Source organism: Podarcis liolepis (assembly GCF_965112155.1).
Source record: "Podarcis liolepis genome assembly, chromosome: 8".
Taxonomy (NCBI): Eukaryota; Metazoa; Chordata; class Lepidosauria; order Squamata; family Lacertidae; genus Podarcis; species Podarcis liolepis.
Window position 1 is genome coordinate 53,593,889 of NC_139560.1, and position 26,440 is coordinate 53,620,328.

Here is a 26,440-nt window from a genome sequence, read left to right on the forward strand (position 1 = left end):
GTGGTGCTTCAGGTTAAGAACAGTTTCAGGTTAAGAATAGACCTCCGGAACGAATTAAGTACTTAACCCGAGGTACCACTGTTGTTGTTGTTTAGTCGTTTAGTCATGTCCGACTCTTCGTGACCCCATGGACCAGAGCATGCCAGGCACTCCTGTCTTCCACCGCCTCCCACAGTTTGGTCAGGCTCATGTTTGTAGCTTCGAGAACACTGTCCAACCATCTCGTCCTCTGTCGTCCCCTTCTCTTTGTGCCCTCCATCTTTCCCAACATCAGGGTCTTTTCCAGGGAGTCTTCTCTTCTCATGAGGTGGCCAAAGTATTGGAGCCTCAGCTTCAGGATCTGTCCTTCCAGTGAGCACTTAGGGCTGATTTCCTTAAGAATGGATAGGTTTGATCTTCTTGCAGTCCATGGGACTCTCAAGAGTCTCCTTCAGCACCATAATTCAAAAGCATCAATTCTTCGGCGATCAGCCTTCTTTATGGTCCAGCTCTCACTTCCATACATCACTACTGGGAAAACCATGGCTTTAACTATACGGACCTTTGTTGGCAAGGTGATGTCTCTGCTTTTTAAGATGCTGTCTAAGTTTGCCATCGCCTTTCTCCCAAGAAGCTGGTGTCTTTTAATTTCATGACTGCTGTCACCATCTGCAGTGATCATGGAACCCAGAAAAGTAAAATCTCTCACTCACTCCATTTCTTCCCCTTCTATTTGCCAGGAGGTGATGGGACCAGTGGCCATGATCTTCATTTTTTTGATGTTGAGCTTCAAACCATATTTTGCGCTCTCCTCTTTCACCCTCATTAAAAGGTTCTTTAATTCCTCCTCACTTTCTGTCATCAAGGTTGTGTCATCTGCATATCTGAGGTTGTTGGTATTTCTTCCAGCAATCTTAATTCCGGCTTGGGATTCATCCAGTCCAGCCTTTCGCATGATGAATTCTGCATATAAGTTAAATAACCAGGGAGACAATATACAGCCTTGCCGTACTCCTTTCCCAATTTTGAACCAATCAGTAGTTCCATATCCAGTTCTAACTGTAGCTTCTTGTCCCACATAGAGATTTCTTAGGAGACAGATGAGGTGATCAGGCACTCCCATTTCTTTAAGAACTTGCCATAGTTTGCTGTGGTCGACAGTCAAAAGCTTTTGCATAGTCAATGAAGCAGAAGTAGATGCCTTTCTGGAACTCTCTAGCTTTCTCCATAATCCAGCGCATGTTTGCAATTTGGTCTCTGGTTCCTCTGCCTCTTCGAAATCCAGCTTGCACTTCTGGGAGTTCTCGGTCCACATACTGCTTAAGCCTGCCTTGTAGAATTTTATGCATAACCTTGCTAGCGTGTGAAATGAGTGCAATTGTGCGGTAGTTGGAGCATTCTTTGGCACTGCCCTTCTTTGGGATTGGGATGTAGACTGATATTCTCCAATCCTCTGGCCACTGCTGAGTTTTCCAAATTTGCTGGCATATTGAGTGTAGCACCTTGACAGCATCATCTATTAAAATTTTAAATAGTTCAGCTGGAATATCATGACTTCCACTGTACTTCATATCATTAAACAATTAATTAGTTTGTGCAATTTATATAGTATTGCCTTAAGATGCTTTGTTTTCATATGCAATTTCCCCTCTTGCGTTTCATAATACCATCAAGCTTTGTGCACCCAGTAAATCAGTGGAATCATTTAAATCACTTTTTTGAGTCTGTGGTTAGAACTGTTTAGGCTCTGCTCCTTCTTCTTATTTCATTGCTGCTCAGAAAATTCAAATCCTGATTTGGGGGACGAATTAGTATTAGCGCATTGGCCAAGGATTGGCATAGTATGCACTGGTGCTCATGGGATCCCTAAATTAGCATTATGTACATACTTTTTGTTTGGAGAACTGCATCACAAAATTTGAGTAAGTGTGGATTTTGATGGATAATTGTGCTTTGGGTCACGTCTTAGTTGGAGAAGTATGAATTGGGTAGCTTCTCATTAAAATGCCAACAAAATCAAATTCATTTCCCACCCTTATGCCTCCCAAATATTTTATTACACTAACGCTGCCCAAACTATGATAGCTGGAAAGAATGATGTGTAAAGAGGAATTATACATGGATAAACAACATTAGAACAATGCACAAGGAAGTGATGTTTATATTACTTTTGAAAGTATTAATGTTCATGCATTCTTTTTTTAAAAAAAAAATATTCAGGATGTTTCTGGGTCAATATATGACAGCTGAACCAAAAAACTCATATCCACAACAGGCTGCCAGGTTGACTATTCAGCAGCTGCTGCTTTCAGTTTCATTGAGGGAAAAAAGGTCTTTGTTGACTTTTAAATAGAAACAAGTGTCTCACATGCAAAGGGAAACACACATATGGAAGCAGGGACTTTTTGTGCATGGTTTCCTTGTAAGGTCAGAACTGAGCGCACAGAGGCTCTTCTATACACAAAGCATCTATGTGATCTCTCTATTATGTCCCTTCCCACCTATCTTGCAGTTGGATGAAAATGTTGAATCGTATCCACAGCCTTGAGGATAAATACCTCCTTTTTCTACTCAACAATAACTCAATTGGACCAAAGTATTTGTTTACACACACACACACACACACACACACACTTGCCCAGTAGTTTATTGCAGATTTTTGCCTACAAAAAGAAGAAAAAAGATGACATATAAGTTGTTTTATTATTGAGCTTTCCACCTTTTTTCCTTAAAGCTTTGTTTGTTTGTTTGAATTGTTGTTTTATTCGTGCTTTTATTGCACCAATTTTGGGCAAATATTTAATGTGCAATTGCCATTTGGTTTGCAACTACCTTCAATACGAATACATTCATTTAATATTGAATGTTCATTATTGAATGACTTCAATACGAATACAATACATTCATGCACATCTGACCTATAATAGGTAATAGAAATATGTACATTCGATGACAGCAAAAGCCTTTTTGTGGGTCTGCATTCAAAGACAAAAACAGCAATCTCATTTTGGTGCTTTGTTTTCTCTGAAGAGCATAGCCATCTGTCTAACACCTGCTACCTGTGTACTGTCTGCTTCTTCCAGCTGACCTTAGCAGTCTCTCTGTGCTTGTTATCTGTGACACTTCACTGGCCAGTTTGCATCCATCCATCCTCTGCTGCTGACATCCTACCTGAGTACAGGCTCCATCCTCTGACACTTGGTATGCATGCAGCATCTGGGCTTGGATTGGACAGCAATGGTGTAGACAGTGATTTGTGGAGCAGGACCTCCCTGGGAGCACATTGCATCTCCTAACTTGCTTCATTTCAACTCTGTCATGACTTTTTTTCTTCTATTCATCATTAAGCTACCAATCTTGGCCGTGGTATTGTTTACTTGTATTTCAAGAAACTCCTTTGAATTCTGCAACAAGTGCTCTGTAGTGACCCTGACAAGCACAATGAATAATTTGAAGGCATGATTTTATCTTTTAAAAAATCATCATAACTGTCATATTAATTTATTATTCCTGTTTATTGTGATAATTCCCTTGCTAAAAACTTAAAGGAGAGTAGAAAAGAGAAACAACAGTGACTTTGGTCCAGTGGCTAAGAGACTGAGTCAAATCCAACCTCTATCATTGAGTCATGATGTGGCCTTAGGAAGTTACCAGCTCAACACCTGCTTCTAACCATTCTTATATGGAAACAAGTGCCATTCATTTCCATCTCAGGCAGGTTTTTACTGGCAATAATGTCCCAATTCTCAGAACCAAAATGAACAACAAAATAACATACAACTACTACTCCAGAATATTGCTCTGAAGACAGATTAGGCTGAAGCTAACCAAGTCTGGGCCATTCGAAGAGAACATGGGAGGGAGGGACAAATAAACTATTTGAGGTGTTTTACTTTTTAATCAAATGGTGTCTAAGTTTTATTAAATAAAATACTGAAAATAAAATGAAAATATATTCTGTCAAGGAAAATCCAGAATCAAAATACTAAAACAAATTATTGAGCAGGGCAATAAAAATATAACAATTGAGAAATACCTGAACCAATAGATACATGTTTAATGGGCATCTAACTACTGGTGTTTCTCAGACTGGATAGGGGAGGGTGTTCTAAGATGATTGGAAAAGGCCCACTGCAGAAAGAAAAGAAAAAATGCTGCTTCTGTGTTGTCACTAGATGAAAATCTTCCAGCTGTGGCACAACCAGCAGGACCTCCTCTAAGGAGTCTAAAGATTGACTGGCTCTGTTACAGGGGAACGGATCTGGCAGAGGTGTGCAAAAAGTGGATAGAGAAAAGTTTTTCTTCCCCTCTCATAATACTAAAACTCAGGGCCATCCAATGAAAAAATGTTAGAAGATTCAGGATAGACAAAGGAAGTACCTTGTGGTGTAGTGGTTAAGAGCGGTAGACTCATAATCTGGTGAACTGGGTTCGCATCTCCGCTCCTCCACATGCAGCTGCTGGGTGACCTTGGGCTAGTCACACTTCTTTGAAGTCTCTCAGCCCCACTCACCTCACAGAGTGTTTGTTGTGGGGGAGGAAGGGAAAGGAGAATGTTAGCTGCTTTGAGACTCCTTAGAATCATAGAATCATAGAACTATAGAGTTGGAATAGCCAGAAGGGCCATCGAGTCCAACCCCCTGCCAAGCAGGAAACACCATCAGAGCACTCCTGACATATGGTTGTCAAGCCTCTGCTTAAAGACCTCCAAAGAAGGAGACTCCACCACACTCCTTGGCAGCAAATTCCACTGTCGAATAGCTCTTACTGTCAGGAAGTTCTTCCTAATGTTTAGGTAGAATCTTCCTTCTTGTAGTTTGGATCCATTGCTCCGTGTCCGCTTCTCTGGAGCAGCAGAAAACAACCTTTCTCCCTCCTCTATGTGACATCCTTTTATATATTTGAACATGGCTATCATATCACCCCTTAACCTCCTCTTCTCCAGGCTAAACATGCCCAGCTCCCTTAGCCGTTCCTCATAAGGCATTGTTTCCAGGCCTTTGACCATTTTGGTTGCCCTCCTCTGGACACGTTCCAATTTGTCAGTGTCCTTCTTGAATTGTGGTGCCCAGAACTGGACACAGTACTCCAGGTGAGGTCTGACCAGAGCAGAATACAATGGCACTATTACTTCCCTTGATCTAGATGCTATACTCCTATTGATGCAGCCCAGAATTGCATTGGCTTTTTTAGCTGCCGCGTCACACTGTTGGCTCATGTCAACTTTGTGGTCAACCAAGACTCCTAGATCCTTTTCACATGTACTGCTCTCAAGCCAGGTGTAACCCATCTTGTATTTGTGCCTCTCATTTTTTTTGCCCAAGTGCAATACTTTACATTTCTCCCTGTTAAAGTTCATCTTGTTTGTTTTGGCCCAGTTCTCTAATCTGTCAAGGTCGTTTTGAAGTGTGATCCTGTCCTCTGGGGTGTTAGCCACCCTTCCCAGTTTGGTGTCATCTGCAAATTTGATCAGGATGCCCTTGAGTCCATCATCCAAGTTGTTGATAAAGATGTTGAATAAGACCGGACCCAAGACAGAACCCTGTGGCACCCCACTAGTCACTCTTCTCCAGGATGAAGAGGAACCATTGATGAGCACCCTTTGGGTTTGGTCAGTCAGCCAGTTACAAATCCACTGAGTGGCAGCATAGTCAAGACCGCATTTTACCAGCTTCTTTACAAGAATATCATGGGGCAGTGATAGTGGGTAGTGATAAAGTGGGATATCAAATCCAAATTCCTCCTCCTCCACCTCTTTTTCTTCTTCTTCTTCATTCAGTGCATAGCTAAGCTGAGGAGCTACCGGATTTTTCGCCCTATAGGACGCACTTTCCCCCCTCCAAAAATGAAGGGAAAATGTGTGTGCGTCCTATGGGGCGAATGCAGGCTTTCGCTGAAGCCTGGAGAGCGAGAGGGGTCGGTGCACACCGACCCCTTTCGCTCTCCAGGCTTCAGGAAGCTCTGCACAACCCTCGGGAGACTGGCGCCACTTCGCGCCCGCCTCCCGATGGCTGCGCAGAGCTGCCTGCAGTCCCGGGGGGAGCGCAGCTCTGTGCAGCCATCCGGTGCGGGGCGCGAAGTCGCGCCTGGCTCCCGATGGCTGCGCAGAGCTGCCTGCTGTCCGGGGGTGAGTGCAGCTCTGCGCAGCTATCCGGAGCTGGGCGCGAAGTCGCGCCCGCCTCCTGATGGCTGTGCAGAGCTGCCTGCATTCCGAAGCCTGGGGAGACCGGCGTGACTTACCGCTGGCCTCCCTAGGCTTGCGGATAGCAGGCTGTTCTCGGGGCTGGGATTGGGGGAAGCTCGGGCTGGGGGGGAAATAATTTTTTTTCTTTATCCCCCCCCCAAAAAAAACACCTAGGTGCGTCCTATGGGGCGGTGCGCCCTGTGGGGCGAAATATACAGTAGTTCAACTTGAACATTAGAACTTGGTTTACTTTAAAAGATAATTAGATTAATGAAGGATAAGACTGATAGTTGCTACCAGGCACAATGGCTATGTACTATCTCCACTGCCAGAGGCAATATGCCTTGGAAAACCAGTTGCTGGGAACCTTAGGAGAGTGCTGCTGGGCTCAGGTCCTGCTTACAAACTTCTCATGGGAATCTGGTTATCCACCTGAGAGCATCTTAGTGGGAAGATGGCCCTTTGACCTGATCCAGCAAACTCTTATCATGTTACGCTACTCGCTGGATTATCACCTTGTTGTGATGCGTGGGCTTGCACGTTCCAATGACCCTTGTGAGCAAAGCTATCAGGAATCTTGTACTCCCAGCAGAGTCTCCCAAGGCGGTAAAGTCAAAGGGAAGGAGCTAGAGAAAGAATGATCCAAGAAGTCCTCAATGGGAGAACAGGCAGAGGATAACAAGTGGTATGTTACAAAAGCTGTGAAGGCGGATTAAGGCTGCAGCAGATAAGAATCTACCAATTCATCGTGACTACTCATGCCATCAGAACAGAGCCTTACTGTGAATACTGTATGTTGGTAAGCGTGCACTGATCTGCACACATAAAACAAATTCATACACAGGTGTCTTCCAAAAATCCATCATGTTACATAGTAGTTCCCTCACAAGTTGTATTGCACAATAAATTCTCAGCTAATGTTGTACTAGGTAAGACAACTTCACACAATCACAACATTTGATAACTTATCTTTCAATAGCACACATCTGAATATGTAATCCATTGCCACTGCTGTCATCGCACTTGGCCAAACCCTTCCTTGGAGGGGGAAGCATTTGAGGGCTTTTGTGATGTGGTGACAAAACCCATTCATGCTTCAAACCTGCATGTGGTGTTTAAATTTTAAAGCACACTGTGCTAATCTTTCAAAAAAGATTTCATTAACTTGGATACTGTAAATTAATTACCTCATGCAGCTCAAGATATTGCAATGAAGTGGTCTTTCAGCACATACGGCTATGTCCTGCTGAGCAACAGCCAGTGAGGAATGTATTATTAGTAGCAACTGCACTTAACTTTGTATATTAACAATTTTGACTTTTGTAGCACACCCTAAATGGTATTTAGAAAAATCTTTAGGAACTGGCAAGTTTACCACAAGTGATCAGCATTTATAGATTTCTAATTGTATTTTCTCTTTTGAGTAACATGTTTGCTGTTGATTAGTTTAGCTGTTTCTTTACATATGTATGCCATTATCTCTCATCAGAGCTCAGCCTACCGAATCTCCCAGGTGGCTTCCCATGCAGGTGTTACCAAAGCCAAGCTTGTCTCATTTCTGAAAATGAGCTTGGTGATGTGCCAAAATACTCTGCTATAGAACATTTTCATTAGGTCATGACTGGTCAGAACTTTTCTTTTACTAAAAGAATTAAGCATGGCATTTTGCTTTATTTTAAGTTTTAAGAAGATGTCACCCACTGCACTTAGAGACAAAGCAAGTGGAGTTAACTGTTGTACACTCATACATCTCAGCAAGCACGTTCCAGCCTAGAATTCCTTCACTCTCAAGGAGCAGGGCCAATGAGAGGAGGCCAGATCTGCTGCACCTGTGGATCCTGCCGCCTGAGGATCCACACCTTGCCGTCTCACCTTGCTTCATGGGTAAGCTGGCCCTGCTGTTCTCACAGTGGCTAACCACGTGCCTATGGAAAAGCCTAACAGGACCCTGCAGTTTCCAGCAACTGTTTTTTAGAAGCATTAGACAGCTCAGGACTACAACACGAGAATGAACCTTTTCTGAAGTGGCTCCCCATCTATGGAGTGCTCTCTCCAGGGAAGTTCGCCTGGTGCCTTCATTATACACCTTTAGGCGCCAGGCAAAAACCTGAGACCTACGGGTATAGGGCAGTGTATAAGTTGAATAAATAATAATACTACAAGAACTGCCTCTCCCCATATGACCTGACCCAGACCTTGTGAACATCATCTGAGGCCCTATTTTACGTGCCCCCTCCACAAGCAGTCTGGAGGGTGGCAACACAAGAACAAGGCCTTTTGTGTGGTGGTCCCCCATTTGTGGAATGCTCTTCCAAGGGAGGCTTGTCTGACACTTTATTATATATCTTTAGGTTCCAGATAAAAACATTCCTCTTCACTTAGGCCTTGGGCTTATTAAACAATATATTGCCTTTTAAACTGGTGATGGACTTACTGTTTTCTTTGTTATTACGTAATGTCTTTTCGTGTTTCTTACCTTAAACCACACTGTGATCCTTGGATGAAGGTTGGTATAAATGTAATAAATAATAAATCACAATTACTGCTTCTGACTGTGGAGGCAGAGCATAGACAACATGGCTAGTAGTTAACAATGTCAATATAAATTGCTGGTGAACCTTCTTCCAATGGTTCAAATTGTATCAGAGCATTTTCTCTAGATTACAGTCAGCATGAATTTAAAGAAAACAACTCATACATAATAGTGCAGTTGTACAAATCACAGCAAACTTCCTGAACACTGACTTTATTGAACAAGTCCATAGCACCAATATAATTTGATTTTCACATAATTGCTACAGATCAGGGGAAAAAGGAGTATTGAGAATCATTTCAAAGACACGAACATTGCCAAAACGTACTATAGATATTGGGAGTGGAGTAAGGATTGTTAGATGGCAATGGCATTTTAACACAGATTTACAAGTGCCTGACATTTCCGGTGCATTTTACAAATTAATTGAACTCATAATGTCAGATGACAGCCTGGAATTCAGAGTTAAATGTTGTATGAAAGTATGGGAATTCTAAAGCATGTCATCAGTACACTGACAGAGCTGTTGTACATGACGCCTGATTTTTAATGGTACATTGCCAGCTTTAGTCCCACAGTTATCTGTAACTCTTTGAAGCCAAAACCAAACGGGAAGGCATATTAAGTGCCTATTGCCACAAGTAGTTGTCTCAGAGGTGCATGTTCACTGTGACCATGGACATGCACCCCTACTCTGCCGCCCCACCCCTGCCACTGCTGTGGGAACACGGAAACAGCACTGGAAAGCAACAGTGATGCATGTGTGATATGACATCATAACAGGTCCTGTGTATTCTTTAGTCTGGAGTATCTCTGATCCAATCTCTCAGAGAACTTTAAGAAAATTCTACACATCTCAGCTCTTAATTCTGTCAGCTATTTCTCCAGTTTTGCATTATATCAGCAATGACTGAAGCATTCAATGTTCTTTTTGCCATGTTGGTAGTCCCCACTTCCAGGAACTTAGAACGCATTTCTTTCTCACACAGATAGAATTCATTTTCGGTTTCACAGCAAACACAGCATCTACAAGATGGAGATTTAATGCAGGTTCAAAGCTTTCTTATCAGTTGCATTCTTTCAAAATCAAGTAATTAATTAATTTAGGCTTTTTGATTTATTTTCTAGCCTGCTAACAAATGCTTTTTTGGCTCTCAGCAGCCCACCTGTGCTCTGGGTGCTAATTAACTGGCAGATAAAAAATCCAATTTGTATTTACTTCCAGTCTTACTAATAGTTAAAAGAAGGGAGTTTGTCAACCTGAATTAAGGGCTATTATGTCATTTGTGACATAATGTTTCTTGCTTGAGACGTTCCTCCACTCCCCAAAACTTCTGTCTCTGGCAAGATGAATGTCTTCTGAGCACAATAAAAAAGTTCCTTCCAGTAGCACCTTAAAGACCAACTAAGTTAGTTCTTGGTATGAGCTTTCGTGCACATGCACACTTCTTCAGATACACTGAAACAGAAGTTGCCAGATCCTTCTATATAGTGGGAAGGTGGGGAGGGGTATTACTCAGAAGGGTGGTGGGAATGGGTGATTGGCAGATAGCTGAGATGAGCCTGTTGACGACTCTTAATGACTGCAATAGGTCCTACAGGAAAAGGCAAGGGGTGAGAAGGTGAAAAATGGCTTAGTCATGTATAATGAGATAAGAATCCAATGTCTTTGTTCAGACCAGGTCTCTCCATGGTTTTAAGTTTGGTAATGAGTTGCAATTCAGCAGCTTCTCTTTCCAGTCTATTTCTGAAATTCCTTTGTAGTAAAACAGCTACTTTGAGATCTTGTATAGAGTGTCCTGGGAGATTGAAGTGTTCTCCTACTGGTTTCTTCTGAGCACGTGAGGATTATCCCTGAACTCCCTTATCTCAAAGGGAGTTTTGGTAACCAAGAGTTATACTGTGATTATCTAAATCACCACATAATGATCTCTGCTGACACTCCTGACTATTCCACAATTTTCCTTCCCGGAAGTCCTCTGGAAGGGGATTATTTCAATCACTGATTAAACCTTGGAGAGCTGTTCTGAGATAGGCTACACAGTGCCCAGTAGGAAATCCTCAAATGAGGAAGAATTGTACTGAACAACAATAGTGCTTGTGATTAATCTCTGCAGTATGATAGTTTTTGGCTCTTCTGAGTAACTGTATAAATAAATATACTCCAATACATGGTAGCTCTCAACATGTCATACTGGAACTGTGATCATCAAAATGCAGATATTTTGGATTATTTATTTCATCTCTGTTTCAGTTTGAGCCACAGAATAAATGAGAAAGACTGAATACAATGGGGACCTAACTGGAACCTTCAAAGAGAACTCAAATAAATGAGTACCTCCAAAGCATTAAAAACACTGAGAAGCATTTTTTAAAGACAGCAAAGCAGGTAGGCGCTGAGCAAGTGCCCAGGGCATTTGTGCTTTGAGTGGCACAAAGATTATAATACAGAAATAGCAGACTTTTTTTGTTAGCATTATAACACTTCTGCAGGTAGAGCGTTTCAGAATACACCTTGATAAAACGTATTAGTTACATTTATTTTCTCCCCATCTTTCAAGGATCTTAAGAACTTAATTCACATGAGCTCTCCATGCATTGGCAGAATGTGTGGAGGGGGTTGCATGGCCACATGAGGGAGCCATGCCCTCTGCCACTGCTCCACAGTCCCTTGCCAGTGAATTCAGTGGGTATTGGGGGGAAAAATCTATCTGCATACAAATGGATGGCTGTAAACCTCCTTCCAGTGTTCACCAAACATGCGGACATTGGAGGGGTGCAGTGGTGACAGTGAGGGAGGCCTTAGAGTCTTTCTTTGAAGGGTTTTCTCTGTGATCCCCCCCCCACTCCCCCTGTTTTTAGAATGTTATCCTTTTTTTTTTGCATTCTGATTTGGCTTCGAAACGGTATACAATAGTGTGATCAGATTTTCTTGGGAGAAAAGCAATGACACACCTAGACAGCATCTTAAAAAGCAGAGACATCACCTTGCCAACAAAGGTCCGTATAATTAAAGCTCTGGTTTTCCCAGTAGTGATGTATGGAAGTGAGAGCTGGACCATAAAGAAGGCTGATCGCCGAAGCATTGATGCTTTTGAATTATGGTGCTGGAGGAGACTCTTGAGAGTCCCATGGACTGCAAGAAGATCAAACCTATCCATTCTGAAGGAAATCAGTCCTGAGTGCTCACTGGAAGGACAGATCGTGAAGCTGAGGCTCCAATACTTTGGCCACCTCATGAGAAGAGAAGACTCCCTGGAAAAGACCCTGATGTTGGGAAAGATGGAGGGCACAAGGGGAAGGGGGCAACAGAGGATGAGATGGTTGGATAGTGTTCTCGAAGCTACCAGCATGAGTTTGACCAAACTGCGGGAGGCACTGGAAGACAGGAGTATCTGGCGTGCTCTGGTCCATGGGGTCATGAAGAGTTGGACAGGACTAAACAACTAAACAACAACAACAAGTGTGATCAGATTGGCTGCAGGACTGAGAGATTATAACTTCATCACTGCATCTTCCAGAATCAGGCTAGTCTGAGAAAGCCACAGAGTTATGTGGTAAACCTTAGGGTTGTGGGGCAATTTGACTCTGTCTCTCTCTACTCCTATTCCAACACACTAAGCACGGCACTAGCTTGAGTTATGCATTCTTGAACCATTATTCTTTCTCCCTCCAAAATTTAATATCAATTATTTAAAGGGTTTCCAGTCAGTAACAAGAAAACAATATGCTCTACAATCCTCCACACACTGTCTGCTGTTCAAAAGAGAAAGAAAAAAAGATGTTCTGGTCTTTGTGTGTCAATATTTTCTGTGTTTGTGGTGACTGAGTGATGAAAGATGTAAAGTGGGATTCACACCCAAGAAAGCAATTTGTGGCAGGCAATAAGCAACATACAAATGAGTTGAAGGCAGGAGAAGCTTAGGCAGAAAGAAACAGAAGAGTCCTAATTTCCTAGCACATTAGTATTTGTATAATTCATTTTTCTTCCAGGGAACCCAGAGTTGAGTGAGAGGGGTCCCCTGTCCGAGTAGAACTCAGTGATTATACTTGTAACAGCCATGTCAGGAAGAACAGTCTGAGAGAGAGATAACTCAGGAGCCTTCATAGATGAGAAGGAATTTCAGCCACAATATATCCAAAACTGGACCTGAGTGGCAGAAGAATATTTCTAAAGAATTCCCAGCAAATCAAAGTGTTAGGTTGATAGCCAATCAGATTCAGGGAGGATTCCCCCTTTCCGGTTTTCTATGTGCTGATAAACAAAGTCAGCCAAGCTGGTATATGACAAATTAATATTATATTATAATATTTAAAGTTTGTGTGGAAAAGTGGCAGTTGTTTGGTAGGGACGTTGAGGCACCACAGAGCTCCATTTCATGTCACCTGAAACACTGAATCAAAAACTAGTGAGCTATTGAAGCGTGTGAACAGAAAAGAAAAGATTGTTGAAGTTCTCTTTGGATAATTTTCTTTTGAGGATCCCATAAGAAAGCTTGCTGTTTAATTTTGTGGGTTTATTGGCATTAAATACCCCTTCGCTGGAAACACCCTGGGGAAATAAATGTCATTGACCTATTAAGTAATATATTTAATCTCTGGAAAATGTTCCTTGCATTCCGTCTAACTAGTGAGTGTTACCTGACCAAATATGAACAAGAGAAGAGCCCCGATGGATCAGGCCAAAGGCCTTCTCTTCTTTCAATGGCCTATAGGAAGCTCACAAGCAGGAGACCCAATGCTATTTAGAGACACAGTGTTCTCTCTATGCAGGGCCGTCTTTACTTGGGGATGCAAGGGGTGTGGGGCACCCAAGTGCCAAATTCCGGGGGGGGGGGGTGCCAGGCGGCCACCACTGAAGCCACCTAAGCTCTTAACTATCTACCTGTTATGAAAGAATAAATAATTTTGATCAGGCTAGAAAAACAAAATACATATATACCTAGGTATTACCAAAATGTACTGTATACCTGCTGTTTCACTAAAGGACTTCCAACTTTTTGTGCTCATTTACCAAAGACGCGCCGCACCAGCAGTGGCGCTTGTCATTCACAATGGCGGTGCTTGTCAGACTTGGGGGCTCTGGGCAGATCTTTGCACCCCGGTGGTGCATATGCTAAAGACTCCCCTGTCTCTATTGGACTGTCCTTGATTGTAAAACCCTGATTAAACATGTTGGGGAGAGGGGTCCCTGGGGAAAGTGAGGGACTGTAAGGCCAATTTAAGCCTTTGGTGCCCTCAGACAGAATGCCACAGTGCCTCATAGTCATTACATTAAAACGTGCTAGAATTTAGACATTCTTTTTAGTATCAAACATACTCGGGATTGGTTTCCTTCTTCTTTGTCCAGAGGCGTCACTACTTCTTATATTATTTGTTGTGTTCTGAAGAGACTGGGGGTTCTGCAAATGCTGGAAGGCACTTGCTGATGCAAAGTCACATTCACTTAGTACAACTGTAAAAAGTACAATGAAAGCTCCCACTTCCATATCACGTTATTTTCTTCTCTCGGCAGGCAACTGGCCTCTCTCCCCACACCCTTGAATGTGTAGCATGGCCTCTTTTGGATTGGAGAGAGATAGAGATAGTGAAGTAGTTCCCTCCCAGGAATAATTGGCTGTTTCTCCCTCTTCTGTGAGTTGCACAGCTACACAAAGCAACTCTCTCCCCCCTCCCTTCCATGGTTCTTCATTTCTCATTTGCATATTGACAGCATCTCACTGTTTTCCTGAATGGAGGAAAAGAAGAATTAGAGGGATGAGATGAGACATAACAGGGTGAGAAAATTAAAATGGAGACCATCAAGGGAGATGTGCTGAGTGGGGGTTGGGGGAATATGAAAGTGACCAAGAATTTCTGATCCTTAAAATGTGCTTGTGCAAACCCCTTTCAGAGGAAGAGTTTTTGTTTTTATCAATGGGGAGAACTCTGAAGGTTGTACAGAGAGAATGGCAGAGATGGGAGACAATAAGGTAAAAGACAAGCAGGACGAGATGCACGTTACAGGAAGAGACAGTCAATGTGTGCGGGGAAAGAACTTTGATAAGACATGCAGCAGGTTTGGACTTGAATACTTCTGGAGACAAGCATGGAAATCAAACAACAGTTTGATATCAGGGACTTTTGTCATCATTAAGAGGACACAATTGCCAAAGTCCCAAAGGCCATATGGTTAGGTTAAGGTAAAGGTAAAGGGAGCTCTGACTGTTAGGTTCAGTCACGGACGACTCTGGGGTTGCCGTGCTCATCTCGCTTTACTAGCCGAGGAAGCCAGCATACAGCTTCTGGATCATGTGGCCAGCATGACTAAGCTGCTTCTGGCGAACCAGAGCAGTGCTCAGAAACTCCGTTTACCTTCCCGCCGGAGTGGTACCTATTTATCTACTTGCACTTTGACATGCTTTCAAACTGCTAGATGGGTAGGAGCAGGTACCAAGCAATGGGAGCTCACCCCGTCGTGGGGATTCAAACCACCGACCTTCTGATCAGCAAGCCCTAGGCTCTGTGGTTTAACCCACAGCGCCACCTGCGTCCCATGGTTAGGTTCGGTTTATTTAATTTATAAATTGCTTCCCACAACCAAAGTCTGGAAGTGATTTGCAGGAATAAAATCCAGTAATAATTATGCACAAATTTATTAAAATCACAAAAATGTTCACTTGGTGCTGAAAGATGACAAAATTCGAGAGAGTGTTCCATAGACAGGGAACTACTACAGTTCACCATCTTGCTGCCACCTTCCAGACCTCCCTTGGAGGTGCTGTACAGAAAAGGGCCTCAGATTATTATCTCAGGCTCTGGGCAGGTTGATATGCAAAAGGCTGTCTGGAAATCCCTGCAATATTATGAAGGCGTATTCTCAGATGGCATGGGAAGGAGCTACCTTTGCCAAATGTAGCACGAAAGCCCAGAATTGCGTGTCATTTCTGTTAGCAGGCACCACTTACACATTTGTGTCACTGCATGTGGCTACTTTTCACATACAGAGCAAGCCGCTCTTTATGTGGCACTGGGAAAGGAGATGTCAATGGGATGGGTGAATCTGCTCGCTGCAGTTTCTCTTAGTTCCTCATTTGTGCAGCCTTAAGTTCAGTTATTTCCACATCAGTTTGTGATTTTTAAAAATAGGCCTCATGAAAACTTACCAGATCTTAGTGTGAATTTCTCCTTATATATGCATTTTGTGTGTATTCTTCTCATGAATATATGCAGTTTATGCAATTAATTTCCTAGTCTATGAATTTATGTTCACATTACTTGGCTTACTTGCCTGGAGAACTAACTGTCTTGCAAAATTCAGAGGAGTGCATATTTAGTAGGATGTATTGGACACTGGTAGATTGACATTCAAATGCAGACTGAATAGAATTTCTTACCCCATACCTAATGTGGTGTTAAAGACCCAAGTAAAGAATCCCACTCATGAAACTGAAATATTAGCATACATACATGGGACAACACAATTTCCTGTTTGCTCATCAGGTATTAGCACTGAGATAGGAAACAGGCAAGGTGGCTTCAAATCGTGCAGAGAGATTTGTGGAATTAGGAGAAAGCTCACTTTTAGTGATGGAACAGTTGTAGAGCACAGATTCCACATCTAGTGAAAAGGACCAGATAGTGGATGATGGAAGACTCTGGAGAGCCACTTCCTGTCAGCAAAGACACTATTATACAGACTATAATGGGCTAGAGAGACAACAGCCTGGCTTGGTATAAGGCTACCATTGTGTGATTCACATTTGTGTCTTGGGAAGGGGGGGGGAACCTTATCCTCTGCTTGTGCAGCTGAGCTGTTCCTCCATATGTATGGTGGAACTAGAATAACCAGTGCTGCTTTTTTTTTCCTGGAGGGACGCAGGGGTACACATACACCTAAACATTTTGTGAATTTAATGGGAGAAGAAACTAACAGTTTTTTTCAAAAAATATTAGTTTCTTCTCTAGCACGGTGAATCGTCAGTTCCATTGCTACCCCCAGTGGCGGCTTCATTTCCTGTCATGGTGTTTCTTGAGTCTCAGATGGAACGAGAGTACCCCTAAAAGCACTGAGAATAACTATAAACTACAAAGGATTAACCCAACAGAATCCCAGTACAAGGACTCCTGCTTGCACAATGGGGCTTTCTTCCCTCCATGTAATAAAATAAAATAAAATGGCCTAGGGGGTTGTAAAAAACACACACCCCAGAATAGTGCACGGGGCGGGGAAGGGAGGGGTATTTATCCACCAGCCAAACAGGAATGTTTATGTAGATGGAATGATTGGAAGAGCACAGCATTGAATTCCACCCAGAAAAACACTTGCCATTCTCACTTGGAATCATCTGGTTGATTAGCTTCAATGAACTCTTCTCTTTCACCCACATTTCTGCATAGTGGATCATTTAATAGCAAGTGTGTTTCCTTGTCAGAGAAATAATTAGCCAACCAACTGATTCCCACTATACCAGCACAAATCTTTCCTTGCCAATTAATTCCTTCATAGTTTTATAACAGCACAACGTTGACTTTGGAAAGCCAAGGCAGCCAGCTTGCTTCAAAGGAATGCTCAAAGTATTCTACTCGCTTCCATTTGTATTCATAGCCTGTTCTAATGAGTGCAAAGATGATTTTCCCCACACCACTGGAACGAAGACACAAGACTGTAAATTAGTTGAACTATGGACCAACTTTATTGACATGTCTGATTTTCAGCCTTCTTAACTAGTTAAAGACACCAGCCTTGCCAACTAGGAGCATATCTGAGATTATCCAAAGGAAAAGCAATATTCATGCATTATTTGTGTGGAGGGCACTTGAGCACTGAAGCAGGAACTGCTGGTCCCAGCCACAATGTCACACTGCTAAGCTAGCCATACACCAGACACTTGTTTCCCGAGTTTGGCTATCTAAAAAGGAACCCCTGACTTTTGTTACCTCACATATATAGAGTTCCTGCCTCGATGTGTGAACATCCTTGTAATGGTTCTAGGGGTTGCTCGTGCGTAAGTTGCCGCCACTCCTGGCTAGGTTACCTGGTTGAACCCTTTCTGTCTGGACAGCCTCTAGCTTCGTGGCTGTCTCAGTCGCTGGCAGAATCCGTCAGTGGGCGTTTCTTGAACTTCTTCCAGCAAAGAAGTTCTTTGATGCCAAGTCTCCTCCTACTCTCCCTGCGCAGAAGTCTTCTGCGCAGGGAGGGTGTGGGCAGCGGAGTACCTGTACTCTCTCCGCTGGTCTCCGGTGAGGAGTCTTGGAGCCTCCTCTCCGATTCCCCCATCTGCCCCCCTTCTCCACTGGTGTTACGCTGATTTCCTTCCCCAGCAGATGGGCTGCCTCTCTCCCTACTGGGACCCTCTCCGGCATCCCTCTTGGAGCCTTCCCTCCGCCTCTAGCTCCGATGGCAGTTCCCTGACAATCCTACATGCGAGTGACAAATTATCGGAGCATTTAATATCTTATTAGGAGTTTGGCAGAGGGGCAGACTCTCCATAATCTCTAGATTCAGTTACGAGCTAGAATGTGAGAAAACTCATAAGCAAAGTTTGGTTAATTAAAACTCAGCCAAGCGCTGTTGCATTCAGTTTAGGATCACAAGCCCAGGCAGCTTCACATAGCTAGCCAGTGATAAGCCAAGGCATTAACATGACAAAAGATGTTGGTGACCCTTTTCATCAAAAAGGAATCCTTGGGCCTGAGCAGATAGAGGTTGACAACGTGACAGAGTGTGTATATGAAGTGAAAGAGGAGTGTCTTTGGCAGAGGCTTGGGTCTTGAACAAGGTGTGCTGGGAACAAAACAGAAGAACAAGGACAAAACCATCTTGGCTGTGACCAGAGAAGGTTGGTCTGAGGGACCGGAAGCCATGACTGCTGATTTGGCCTCAAGCTGGCTGAGAAACACTCTTGGGGTATAATGTTCTGCACCCCATCCATGGGAGATTTTGTTAAGTATAATTGGTTTAATTCACACTGAAATGGTAATGCCTGTGTATTGGTGAAAAGGTTTAACAAGGGGATGGAGTCAGTTTTCATGCATCCAGTCATTTCAAACTGCACAGTATTATGTTGGAGGGGACATCTTTACTTTTATCAGAGAAATGTTGGAGGGTATGTGACTGTGTGGTATTCAATGTGCCTCTTCCATCCTCATATCAAACATTATGAAGACTAGGTAGGTAGACAACTTGAGGATTTTATGGTCCAGCAGCAAATTAAGGCCATATTGTATCAAGCACATTGCAATGGCTTCATGATTAGTAGGCAAACAATATCATTCCTTTCATTATATATGGCTGCTGTTCCTGCAATTCTTCTCGCTCCCCCAAACAAATTACTTCAAGAACACAAGACTATGACAGATCTTGAATGTTCTGGTTTATAGAAGTGTGCTTTTATTTGCTATTTTCCATATAGGATTTCACTTGATGTGTGTTGATCATGTAATGCATGTAGTCATACCACCATATATTATATTTTAAATGAAGGTTTGTGCTGGGAAAAACTGGGGTGGGCGCATTGTCTGCTTTGTTTGCCTAATACATTTTGTGTTGTTAAAAGAAGTATCTGAGGAGATACTGGCAGGGGAGAGCAACATCACACCCCCAGAATCCAACAAAAGGGCAGTCAAGTCCACCAGACTTGGAGCTTTCTCATTACAGTGTAAGTAAATATGCATTCATTAGCTTGTTCCCACTGTGACTTTCATTTCTATGGCTTCTTTTTTTTGGGGGGGGAGACCCTTTCTTAGAAAAAAAACACCTGCATAGCAGTGACCCTGGATCTTTTGTGCTTGCAGAAATCTGAAGGAAAAAAAACACCTCTACATGAGATTGACTTTTTTCTTTGTGTCGGCAGCAAAAGCTGGATGTGTCTCTAGCTATTACTTGCACAAGGAGGTTTAAATGAAGGGATGAACCACTAAGAAATTTGGCTGCATTTTGGGAAATGTTCTGTAGCATATTTTCATTGATGTTTTTGTACTTAAAAAAAATGTTGACAACTTGCGGTGGGTGGCATCAAGACTGCAGCCAGTGTCTTCCTGATTCCTCAGTCCTGATACCAGAGATTAAATGCCATCAATACATATGGCAGGCAGAATATTGTATTCATTTACTACATTTATATCCCACATGTTTTTCTAAAGGAGCCCGGGGAAGGCAAATATATCAATACAAAAACAGTACGATGGAAGTTAAAAACTCCTAGGTTGGATGTAAGCACATCAAAGAAGCCTTTCAGTTAAACAGGTTGTAAACTTTGTATGAGAAATCATGCATGGAACTCCACAGCATCATCTGGTGCCACAGTGTTATACTGAATATACAACACATATAAAATGTTTTTTTTATTAACCAATATAGCTGAGTCCCTAGAAACCATTGCCTACTCTCAAAACTAATAATTTCAGTGTTGCCAGGGATAGGAATTTTAGTCATCAAATGCCTGGATAAATAGGAATAATTTAATATCTATCTGAAAAGTTTATAACGAGGGAGACTGACAGATTTTGATAGAGAGGGTATTCCACAAATGGGGAACCACTGCTCCTGGGTTGTTAGAGCAGGAAAGGATATGTCTAGTGATGGGCTTTGTGTTCTCAGATTTCAGTAGTGCCCTGTGCAACACTCAAATTGGAACTTTTCGCCTCTCGTGCTGTGTTCTATAGCATTGTTTCAGCCAGGCGTGTGAATCTAAAACTGCCTCTGACATGTCTCCCTTATCCCAGTATGTATCCTGCATTTCACTTTCATGCTGAAGCAGAGAACTAAAAGCGCCATAACTTCTAAGTGATTACAGCCACCGTATTATGTAACAGATGAAACTTCCCAGCAGACATCAAGGGGAGCCCATAGCAGAGCAGAACACAAGTCAATCAATATCCTTTATTCGACCGATAGTCAGAAATAAAACACAATAATTATAAACTATAACATCATCGGGGTACATAAATAAGGTAGGGCCACAGTACTAGACCTCTCACACATAACCCACATCAAGGCATTCAGTTATACGTTTCCGACACTTGAGTGCCAGGCAAAGAAATTTAGCCACTGACAAAGTTGTTTTCCCAGAAGACTTATTTAGCAGATATGCTGTCTGCTTTCCTCTTTGTCGGGAACTGAGCTGGGGTAAGTATGGGGTTATAAGATACTGTCTTAAATCGTTGTAGCTGGGACAGCTCAGTAAAATGTGCTCTGTGGATTCTACCTCACCCAATGCACAGTGGCATAATCTCTGGTCATATGGGACTCCTCCATATCTTCCCTTCAGAACCGCCGAGTCAAGAACATTCAGCCTAGCCGCAGTAAATAGTCTGTGGTATTCCACGTAGTGGATATCCGCCAGGTAGCGAGCTGGAGCAGCCTGATACAACTGCTCCCCCAGAAACAACCCAAGTTTCACACGGGCTATGTCCTCCTGTCTGGCAATATCCCTTAATCTTTGAGCGAGTAATCCTGCCTTCAGGCTGAAAAAGCCAGTTTGGTGATCCCTGCAACCAAATGCACAAGACTGAGGAGTGTTAGGATGACCCCCTCCCAAACCCCTCCCCATTCAGATAAATTCAGATAAATCCATGGCTAAACCTCTCTTCCAAGTTACTTCTAATGAATTGTGTTTAAGGATTCCCAGAGCCTCTCTGCAATTTAATACAAATGCTCAAGATTTTCTGGTAAGTAGCAGCTTTTCCCAGGTGAAATAACAACAAGGCTAAAGGAGAATTATTGAAATAAAGAAAATGTCTTTTATAGCTTTACAAACTCAAACCATAATTAGTTACTTATTAGCTGAATATTTAGACAATAAATTTGTCATCCAGTTTTAATTGTGTTTAGCCAAGAACCCAAGGCCACTGCCCAAAGAAAATTATGTGTTCTTATCTTGAATTGGCACCAATGGGCCACAAGCACAAATACTACAATCCCATTAAACTTAGTAGGGCTTATTTCTGATTAGACTTGTATACTATCCATCCTATTAATGTCAGCATGATATTGCACCTAAGCTTCTTCAAAACAATTATAGTCATGAAAATCAACCTCAGTTAGAAGATAAATCAGATTCCTTTCTAAGTTAGAAAGGTTTATCAATCTTACTGAACTATCTCTTTTTTTCCAGTGGTTTAAACAATCATTTTCACTTTGTAACTATGGAGACGCACTTTAGACTTTACAGTAATCTGCTGCTTTTCCAAAGAACTAAGGGGACATTTTTAGTGGCTGTATATCTGGACCCACTAAAGTCAGTTCTGTGATATATTTTGGACACAAGACTGTTTATCTTTACTTGCCCCTTTAACAAATCAAGCCATGCCTGCTTGTTGATAGTCAAACTTGCCCTTACAGTCTTGCCATGACAATACACTTATGGGTGTTTTCAGTCATAGTGTGTAAATTCTACTGTTACGATAGCAGAGCATCAGGATTCTATTCATCTTCATGAGGGCTGCATTAAAGCATCCAGGCAGATTAGAGAGACCTGCACTCTGTTTTGGTTAGGGGAAAGTAAGTTTAGATGTTGAATACAGAGTATTTTCCTCTTGTCAATGGCTTGGGTTCACTTGCTTGATCCATTTTGCAATGTTCATTGAGACATATTTCTTGTCCATCTGACCCTTCTGTGAGAGAGTCCTGGTACTCTAAAACAACAGCATGTAACTTACATGGGTACCACTATCTTTATAAACCATTCTCATAGGAAGCAATTAAAGACCTAAAACAAAATGCTCATAGTTTTAGAAGTACCTGAGACTGTGGATTCTAATTTAAAAAAAATCAATGCAGATTGCATTTTTACTCCCTCCTAGTCCTATTGTAAGACCTATTAAAAAGTAGAAAACAGATATTTTTTAGTGCACAAATGAATTCCAAAGCTGCACTCAATCGATGCTGATTAGATTTACAGTTTAACAGCCATTTTTATTGTTTTCACTGGAGAATTTTCTCCTCGATTATGGCTCTGGACAGATCTATACAGTAGGAATTGCTTTAATCTCATATACTGACAGTGCAACTGCCCCAATACAATGCAATTTAGCTCTCCCCAAGCCAGTTTCCCTTCTGCTTTCTTACTTATGGCAAGCCTTCCCAAGGTTTGCACACTGACTGACACCGTTTTGCACGCAGCTCGTCCCCAGCTGCGATTCCACTGATCAATTCCCATCTACTGACATGATTGTTTGCATCCCGTTGGATTAGAAAACTGGCATGCTTCAATGGACAATAGAGCTATATATAAAAAAGCTATCCCTCTGCCTCTATGTCTCCACTCTGCATAGATCTCTGTGGAATCTATGGGCTTCAATTACAGGCTTATGCAGGAAAAGCCAATGAATGGATGGGAGAAGCTTTCTCTATGGCACTACAGTATATATTACTCACACATCAAAAGGAACAGGTGACCTGCACTGTTTACAGACCAGAGACATCACTTACCCTGAAGGGTTACAGCATTCTGTCAGAGTGTGATTAGGTGCAATTCATAACCAGTTTAATATTCTTAAATGGAGTTTGAGTTTTCCTGCTGAACTGCTCCTTGCCACAGGTCAAAATTGTATTATGCATATTCTTTTCAAAAGGATCCAAATATCTACAGATTTCATATGCTTGCCTAGTAGCCTCGACCTCTGCAATAAAATAATAATAATAATAATAATAATAATAATAATAATAATAATACTAATAATAATAAGGATTGCAGTGTTGAGTCATTCTTCAGGATGTCAAGAATTACAGTATAAACTGTTTAACTGGAATCAGCACTTTGGCCTTAGAAATGTGGAGATAGAAAAACAAACTAAATATAAAACTGTCATAAAGAAAAACAAAGTTGGGGAAAGATCAATACTTGGATATTTACCTTGGTGTATGTACATGTGGCAGAAATAAAATGTAAATTACTTCACACTGAGAAAGGGTGAGTGTAGAAGTGTATAAATGCAGCGCACACTAAGGCTGCAATCTCCAAGCTACTTACTCAGAATTACTCCTATTGATTTCAGTCTGAATGGGTAATTGCAGAATACTTAATATGGAGGAAACAACCATGGCGTAGTCCATTTTTGCTTTTTAAGAGCCATTTGCTATATTAACTGTCAAGCCAATACTGTTTGCTGAATTGGATTTGCAACACAGCTTTGTGGGTGAATCACCAATAGACCAATACATTTTTAATTAAACATATTTCTGCTGCCAGCTAAATAATAGAGCCCCCAAAACAGCTCTCTCCTAGTGTGCTAGGCAAGGTGATGCTTGGATGTTAGAATCACAATCCCTAATTCAGCACTCAGATTTTGTTGTTGTTGTTTAGTCGTTTAGTCGTGTCCGACTCTTCGTGACCCCCATGGACCAGAGCATGCCAGGCACTCCTGTCTTCCACTGCCTCCTGCAATTTCGTCAAACTCATGTTAGTAGCTTCGAGAACACTGTCCAACCATCTCGTCCTCTGCCATCCCCTTCTCCTTGTGCCCTCAATCTTTCCCAACATCAGGGTCTTTCCCAGGGAGTTTTCTCTTCCCATGAGGTGGCCAAAGTATTGGAGCCTCAGCTTCAGGATCTGTCCTTGCAGTGAGCACTCAGGGCTGATTTCCAGACCATAAAATGACCATGGCTCAGCAGCAGAACACCTACTTTGTATTCAAGTGTCAAGATGGGAATCAGGAGCAGGTCAGCACTAACTCACAAAGTGCCATTGAAATGACCTCTATATTCAAAGAAGCAAAATGGCTTAGGCCTACCTAGTGATCACAGTACTTCCTCCCAGCTGGTCTTGCCCCAATGAGGCACTTGCAAAGACTGAAGGTCCCCATCTTCCCACAGCTCTCGAAGGCTCCTCCTTCTCTGGAGCAGTCTGAGGCTTCTTCATTTTGTCTCTCATTGCTCTGTCCTCCTCATTGCTCTCTGTGCTCTGGGAGACTGGAGGAGTCGCTCCAGGAGGAGGAGATTCCTGACTTCCTCACCAGCCTGACTCATTGCTGCCTCTTGGCCCTCCTCCTCTCCACCCTCTGCTTTTGCCTATGGACTACTCTCTGCAAAAGCTGCTTCCTGCTCACTAAACCCAGTTACCTCTTCAGCTTCCTCCCAGTCGGCTCCCACTCCTCTGCCTGTCCACTCATCATTTCCCACCACCAATCCCCTGGCTCTCAGCCATCTTCCCTTGCAGGTTCCCCAACTGGTGCCTCCTTCCACTCCTCTGCATCCAGCCAGCCCATGGCATCAGGTGGTCACAGGTTCAATTCCTGGCAAATCGAGGTTGGGCTGGAAATATCTCCTATTTAAAATGCTGGAGAGCCACTGCCAGTTAGTGTAGACAATATAGAGTTGGAGGGATTGGTGGTCTGATTTTATATAACGCAGCTTCCTGTGCCACCACTGATAGGACTCACTTCCCCAATTCCTTTCTTCTTTATTTCGTTATCATAAACTATTAAATATCAGACATAACTAGATGGTGCTATCCAAATGTTTTGCACTATGGTTCTGTTGTTCCAATCATCTCTGACCACTAGCCATGCTAATGGGGCTGAGGGGAATTTTAGTATTTTTAAAAAAATAATAATCTGGAAGATAACAGGGTAGGGAAGGCTGATCAACATCACTGAGCTGGATCCAGAGTGTTTCTTTCACAGATACTATTTAAATAAAGCAGATAAAGAAAAAAATGGACAAACCTTGTTCAAATCCAGATCGCCCTACAACTATCTTAGCTCTGATGGGTTTGGTGAAAAATTGATATTTCTTTGGGACTTCCGGGTTAGCGCCTCCGGCAATGGCAGATTTCCTCTGATCGGGAGGAATCCACTCCGTGGAAATTAGGGTCTGGACCGCCACGGTGAGGCGGAGACCCATTAAAAACCACAGGCGGGAGAAGCCTGTGGACGTGGGATTTGGCTGGCACCTTTTGCGCCTCCCCTACTCATGGGGAAACCCGGATTCGGGGATCCGGAGCGACGTGGGGTGAGCAGCGCGGTGCTTCGAATCGACTGCTTCTTTCATGGAGTGAAGCCGCATTGCTGTTGCCGGAGAGCGCTGACTTTTTCCTGTGGACAATTGGACTCTAAACAACTACCCGTGAGTAGAACGGAAAATTGGATCTCTAAACATCTTAATTTGGCATCGGAACGGGAAGTTTTCAAACAGGAAGTCCGCCTTCCTCTTTTGTAAATAGATTAAAGCAAAGACGTTGCAAGCTAATGTCTGGAAAGTCTTTTGTAAAGGATTAAATCTCCATCGGTTAAAATGACTAAACCCCCCCTTGGAAGCAGGAGAAGAGGGGGGAAATTTTAGATCGTTTATGCCTGCAGGAGAGAGAGTGAAGAAAGATAAATTACCACCGTTTTGAACCTGGGAACGGGCAGCCAGTAACATTGACATTTTGGGAAAGTTCATTGACTGTGAATAAAATGTATGTTGACAGATAGTTAAAAAAGAGAAATATATTGTTTCCATTGTTTCCATTTGCACTTAAAAAGGAGCAAAAAAGTAACTGAAAATCGAAGCTAACTTTGTTGCTGGATCTGCGCTTAAAAGGATGGATACAAATAGAAATTGTTTCCTCTAGAGGGAGCTTTTGAAACTGTTGCAGGAGTGGAGCTGGGGAATTTTCCAGCTGCAGAGATTAAAGACCGTGAGAATCAGAAATTGACCTTGGACAAGAATGTTGACAGAAGAAGCCTTAGTGATTGCATTTTGCAAGACAAGTGCTTTATTGGAACAGCTTCATGAGAAGACGGATGTGATGATTACTAAAATTGACAATTTGGGACAA